The sequence below is a fragment of the Xyrauchen texanus genome, chromosome 29, assembly GCF_025860055.1.
Source record: "Xyrauchen texanus isolate HMW12.3.18 chromosome 29, RBS_HiC_50CHRs, whole genome shotgun sequence".
Classification (NCBI taxonomy): Eukaryota; Metazoa; Chordata; class Actinopteri; order Cypriniformes; family Catostomidae; genus Xyrauchen; species Xyrauchen texanus.
In genome coordinates, this window is record NC_068304.1 from 32,324,413 (window position 1) to 32,331,279 (window position 6,867).

Below are 6,867 nucleotides of genomic sequence, written 5' to 3' on the forward strand. Positions count from 1 at the left end.
CTATTGCAGATAGTCTGAGCGCTGAAGGAGGGATTGTGTGTTCCTGGTGTGATATTTGGATGTACCGATCCTGTGCAGGTGTTGTTACGTGTGGTCTGGTACTGCGAGGCTGATCAGCTGTCCTTCCTGTCTCCTTGTAGCGCTGTCTTAGGCATCTCACACTATGGACATTGCAATTTATTGCCCTGAAAACATCTGCAGTCCTCATGCCTCCATGAAGCATACCTAAGGCACATTCACACAGATGAGCAGGGACCCTGGGCATCTTTCTTTTTGTGTTTTTCAGAGTCAATAGAAAGGTCTCATTAGTCACCTAAGTTTTTATAACTGTGACATTAATTGCCTTCCGTCTGTAAGCTGTTTGTGTCTTAACGACATTAATTCTTTATGGTTCATTGAACAATCATAGAAAATATTGTTTAAACCCTTTACAGTAAATATTTGAAAAGTTATTTGAATTTTACGAAAATATTTTTAAAATAGTGTCCTGAAAAAGGGTATATATATATATATATTTCCCTTGGCTCCTTCTTTGTGCGAATGTTAAAAGGATGAAAAAGTAAGCGCTAAAAAAGAACGATGTTTCTATATGATCTAGTCTTGCTTATTTTTTTACTGTACATTACACAATTATTTAAATGAGAATGTCTATTCTAAGACTGCATGTAGATTTAATTTGATTGTTATTCTTGAATGCCAGTCAAAATCTTGGCATAAAAAGTAAATCAATAACCGCCATGCTGCAGTCTTGACTGATGGGAAAGTGCATGTGGGAACCATTTTCCTTTAGCTTCTGCTACATTTTATTGCTTGAATGAGAATTTGTAAGATTCTGTCCAGTAGCTCAAGGGGATCTGTTCTCTCCAGATTCCTCCAAGATCAGAGGAAGCCAGGAACTCCTGTACAAATGGCAACTGCCCTCAATGATTATAAACTGATAAAATAATTCCAATCGGCTCTGCCAAAATTTTATAAACTTGGCCCTTTTGGCAAACCATATTTATCTATAGGTTGGAGAAAAGGATATGAACCCTGGCCAAACAAGACAAAAGGTTTGTATTTGTATTAATGCATTTGTATTAGTTCTTCTTATTATCCGCCCTCCACATTTTTCAATGTCTCCAAAAGCTTTGTTGGTGGTTTGTGGTTCTACGTGTTCAGTTTATACAGAATGTTGAGTAAAGGAGCAATTGATTAAAAGTACAATAAGAGTACAAAAAAATAACAAAAATAAACAAAAATTCTGTTGTCCATTGCAATCTCCACCCTTACAAGGCAACACAATACATTATACCTGCAGTTTCGAGTCAGTGGTTGAGACAGCACTTCCTTCTAGTGTTATAACCTCTGCAAATGATTTAACTGCTCAGAATTTCCTTCAGGCAAATATTGTGAGAGTCCACATATGTATAATTCACTGAAGCTGGGTGAAAGAAAATAAAAGCCCCTGAGTTAGAAGTTAAAGGTTAATGAACAGGAGCGAGGTGTGGTGGCCATTTTCAAATGAGCGTGGGCAGAGAGCTGACTCTTTGTGGGTAGAGGCCTGAATCGGAGCATTTTTTTTCTCTCACTTTTTAAACCTAACCTTTGAGTCTTTCAATTAAGGTTGGTTATAATATAGCTGGCATACTTTTAAGAAGCCAATAAATCTTGAGATCAGTGCACAGGTCATTGATTCTTGACAGCTTTAGCAAAACATTGAATTAAAACATCCCTCTCCATCAGTACATCCTCAATAACGATTCACTGTATTAGGGAAGAGGAATATGCCACAGTAAGATACGGCGGAGAATTGTGTTATACCACACGCTCTTAAAGACACCTCCGTTTAAATATCCCCTTGACCAAAAGGGCACCTTTAGATTTGTGACTGAAGGGGGCAGGGGCTTGGGCCCCTGTAGTCCCCATTATGTGCATGTCAGTGATACTAGTTCTCAGTGTGTGCATGTCACATCCGTTTGCCTGACACACACACAAAACATTTGATATAAGTAGGCCTTCTTTGATACACAGTTCTAACATACACCTTCTGGTGCTACTTGGACACGTCATCAGTGATGAACCCGGGGTCAAAAGGTGTTTCGGGTCTTTAATCAACAGACACCCTCGCCGGGCTGACCCAGCCGGGGTGATCAGTCCCGGCCTGTGTCCAAGTGGCGTGCTACTCCACGGTTCCCCCCTCCTGATCCACAACCATCGTGAGGCTTTTTCGGCAGCCTCAGAGATGTTCTTTATGGCTCGCCTGCACAGTTGTCCTTTAACTCCAAGGAGTTTGAGTGTTCGGGGTAACGACTGTCCTGCAAAGCCCCGGCAACCGACCTCCACTGGCTCATTGCGTGTTTTCCAGCCGCCGCTCCTGCACTCCTCCACCAGCTCTGCATATTTGGCTCTCTTATGCTCATTTGCCTCCTCCAATCTGTCTTCCCAGGGGACAGTAAGCTCCACTATGACCACGTGCCTGGTCGACTCCGATGTAATCACCACGTCTGGGCGGAGTGAAGTGGCCGTGATGTGATTCGGGAACTTGAGCTGCCTTCCAAGGTCCACTTGAAGGTGCCAGTCTCTTGCATTGGCCAGGAGCCCGCCTGGGGAGCATGGCTGCTGATGTGCCTTCTCTCCAGCTCTGACAAAGGATATGGTTTGCTTGGAGGGCTGCTGACTCTTACTGCTCTGAATTGCTGTGGTGATAATATCCGCAAGAGCCCTGAGGACCTGGTCATGTCGCCAGCGATACCGCCCATCCCCCAAAGCCTTTGGACAGCAGCTGAGGATGTGCTCCAGTGTGCCACTCCTTTGGCACAGTTGGCATGTTGGTAAGTCTACCAGGCCCCAGCGGTGTAGGTTGGATGGGCTAGGTAGAAGATCGTACACCGAACGGATCTGGAACTTGATGCGCTGTGGTTCTGCTCGGCGTTCTCCCACCTAGTCCAGGCACCTTGCTGTTTCATACCGACCATCTTGGTCATGCGGTCCTCCTCCACCTCTGCCCGCACCTCGTCCAGCACCAACTGACGCTTCTCCCTCCCTCTTGATTTGTCATAGCGTGGCTTAGGGAAACTGCCCAGGCCTGCACGTCCCACTGCCACGTTGCCAACCAAGACACCATGCCTCAGCCGAGCCTCCGCTCTGTCCACCACTTCCTGTGCCTTCCACTTCCTTCCCGTCTTAACACAGATTCCAGCTGAGGAGACTTTGGCATCGGAGGAATCTTGGTACATGATGACCTCCCGGGCACGTGTGACCTTGAATTCCTCGGACAAGCTGCTGATGGGAAGTTGCAACTTGGTGGAATGGCCATAGAGGGCGATGTTACTCAGGGACCGTGGGAGTCCTAACCACCTCCTAAGGAACTGACTGATGGTTCTCTCCAGTGCTTCTACCATTGTCATGGGTACCTCGTATATAAGAAGGGGCCAGAGAAGCCTTGGTAGGATTCCATGTTGGTACATCCAGGTTTTGTACTTTCCTGGAAGCCCCGACTTGTCGACTGCCGTGAGCCAGTTCGTCATGTCGCTTCTGGTTTGTTGGAGCGCGGTTGTGTCCTTCTGGGCACTGTCAAAATCTTCCCCAAGCTCTTGACTGGTCTTTCTGTTACTGAAGGAATTTGTGTTCCCTCCAAGTTGAAGCGGAACCTATCGGCCACTTTGCCTTTCTTTAAAACCAGGGACCTGGACTTGGCTGGCTTAAAACTCATCCTTGCCCATAGGATGAGGCGTTGGAGCCCCTGAAGAAGCCATCTACACCCGGGAACTGAAGCTGCTGTCACAGTAAGGTCATCCATGAAGGCTCTTATGGGTGGCTGCCGAGTACCAGATCTAGACATGGGACCTCTACATTCCACCTCTGCTGATTTGACGATCATGTTCATGGCTAGAGCGAAGAGTGGTACGGAGATTGTACAGCCGGTGATAATACCCTTCTCTAGCCGTTGCCAGGCAGATGTTACCGTCCCTGATGAAACTCTCAATCTGAAACTGTTGTAGTAGTCCAGAATAAGGTTGCGGATCGTCTCTGGCACATGATGTCTTGTCAGTGCTTCTTTGACCAGCTTGTGGGGAATAGACCCATAGGCATTGGTAAGATCCAGCCAGAGTACGGCAAGGTCTCCTCTGTTCTCCTTTGCCTCCCGGATCAACTGGCTCACCACTCCTGTGTGCTCTAAGCATCCAGGTACTCCTGGGACTCCCCCCTTTTGCACTGAGGTGTCTATATACCCGTTCTTCAAGAGGAACTCCATTAGCCGTTGTGACACGATCTTGAAGAAAATTTTACCTTCGACACAGAGCAGCGAGATTATGCGAAAATGCTCGATGGTACTTGCATTCTCTTCTTTGGGTATCCAGATCCCCTCTGCTGATCTCCATTGGGAAGCCACCTTCCCTCTCTGCCAGAACACCTTCAGGATTTTCCAGAGTCGTAAAAGGAGCCTTGGGCACTGTTTATAGACCTTGTAAGGTATTCCGCTGGGACCAGGAGTGGAGTTTGATCTTGCTGCCATTACCGCATCCTTCACTTCTTTCAAGGTGGGCCCGGAGATGTTGAACTGGGCCGCTGGTTCTGGAGGTTCGATGAGCTTCTCACAGGGGCCGAGGTCTTGCTCCCTAGCAGAGTCACTGAATGTGATACTGAGGTGGTGGTTCATTTCCTCTGCCGAGCACGTGAGGTTGCCGGTTTTCTTCTGTCCCAGGAGTCTCTTAGTGAAGCCAAAGGGATTTGAGATGAATGCCTTACGCTTGTGGGCTTGCTCCTTTCCCTTTTTTCTGTGCCACTCGCCCGCCTGAGTGTGGTGAGCTTCTTCCTTACAATCTCTCTGAGCTCTGCCAGGGCCATTTTCTCCTCCTCCTTTGCTACCTTGTACTGACGTTTCAGGGATCGTAGATCTTGTCTGAGCTGGCTGATCTTTACCTCTCGCCGGTTTGGTTGTGATGGAGTAGATGTACCACACTTTTCTGTAACACCAAACCGCTCTGCGCCTATACCCATTGTGAGGGTGCACATGGTACGGAGTTTCTGTTCAACATTCCCCTTGCCTGTCGACTCCAAGATCTTATCGAGGTCCTCATCGAACTGGTGCCACTCCTTCTTGTTAGCGGCAGGCCACTTCACCCAGCACTGTTCTGGCTTTTTGCTTTGAGAAGAGGCTAGTGCAGCTTGGAGGTTCCGGGCACTGTGGTGTGACTCCGGGCCTGGCTCCTCCTCCGTCTGACCAGGTTTTGCAACTGGTACTCCAGAAACTGATGTACTGGCTACTGCCCCTGTGCGTTGCTGCATTCGTCCACCCTTAAGGCAGGCCATCTTTGTCTGATGGATCTTCAGACCTGTCGGGTTTTTGCAAACCTTGCCGCAGATACAAACTGTGCTCATTGTCGGTTGTCCGTTTGCTTGTGTCATAGCCTGAGAGTCTGTCCGATTGGGATTCTCATTCTCCCCCCCTCTCGGGAATCCCTGGGGGTATTTTTCAGAAGGGTTTTTCGTTGCTTGCTTGGGTGCTCCTTTACAGGAGCTGCAGTTCGGGCTGCTAACCCTTACTGCCCCGGTTTCCGTCTTTCCGCGCTGTCAGCTGTCACTCCAGCCGTTGCCATACTATTCATGGGTGTCATCCGGTCTTTCCCGGAGGTCACTGGCTGAGCCAGCAGTGAAAGTTCTAACATACACCTTCTGGTGCTACTTGGACACGTCATCAGTGATGAACCCGGGGTCAAAAGGTGTTTCGGGTCTTTAATCAACAGACACCCTCGCCCGGGCGACCCAGCCGGGGGTGATCAGTCCCCAGCCTGTGTCCAAGTGGCGTGCTACTCCACGGTTCCCCCCTCCTGATCCACAACCATCGTGAGGCTTTTTCGGCAGCCTCAGAGATGTTCTTTATGGCTCGCCTGCACAGTTGTCCTTTAACTCCAAGGAGTTTGAGTGTTCGGGTAACGACTGTCCTGCAAAGCCCTGGCAACCGACCTCCACTGGCTCATTGCGTGTTTTCCAGCCGCGCTCCTGCACTCCTCCACCAGCTCTGCATATTTGGCTCTCTTACACTCATTTGCCTCCTCCAATCTGTCTTCCCAGGGGACAGTAAGCTCCACTATGACCACGTGCCTGGTCGACTCGATGTAATCACCACGCCTGGGCGGAGTGAAGTGGCCGTGATGTGATTCGGGAACTTGAGCTGCCTTCCAAGGTCCACTTGAAGGTGCCAGTCTCTTGCATTGGCCAGGAGCCCGCCTGGGGAGCGTGGCTGCTGATGTGCCTTCTCTCCAGCTCTGACAAAGGATATGGTTTGCTTGGAGGGCTGCTGACTCTTACTTCTCTGAATTGCTGTGGTGATAATATCCGCAAGAGCCCTGAGGACCTGGTCATGTCGCCAGCGATACCGCCCATCCCCCAAAGCCTTTGGACAGCAGCTGAGGATGTGCTCCAGTGTGCCACTCCTTTGGCACAGTTGGCATGTTGGTAAGTCTACCAGGCCCCAGCAGTGTAGGTTGGATGGGCTAGGTAGAAGATCGTACACCGAACGGATCTGGAACTTGATGCACTGTGGTTCAGAGCTCCACAGCTCTGCCCAGGTGATCTTGCACTGCTCGGCGTTCTCCCACCTAGTCCAGGCACCTTGCTGTTTCATACCGACCATCTTGGTCATGCGGTCCTCCTCCACCTCTGCCCGCACCTCGTCCAGCACATAACTATTTCAAAATATATATTCCCGATAATAATAACATCACCAAAAAATGAAACACTGAACATACTTGTTACATTACACTTTATTATAGGCAAACAATCAAATAAGTGACAAGTACACACATGCACACATATTTGAGTGAGTTATATACAAGTTTAATAAGCACATCTAAAAGAGGTAACTGCAAAACCTTTATAATG

General features: G+C 48.6%; 1 pseudogene; it reads right to left on the reverse strand.

Moving 5' to 3' along the window:
• Positions 1 to 2,089: 2,089 nt before the first annotated feature.
• LOC127623056 (uncharacterized) lies at positions 2,090 to 5,391 on the reverse strand (annotated as a pseudogene).
• Between the last annotated feature and the right edge of the window lie 1,476 nt (positions 5,392 to 6,867).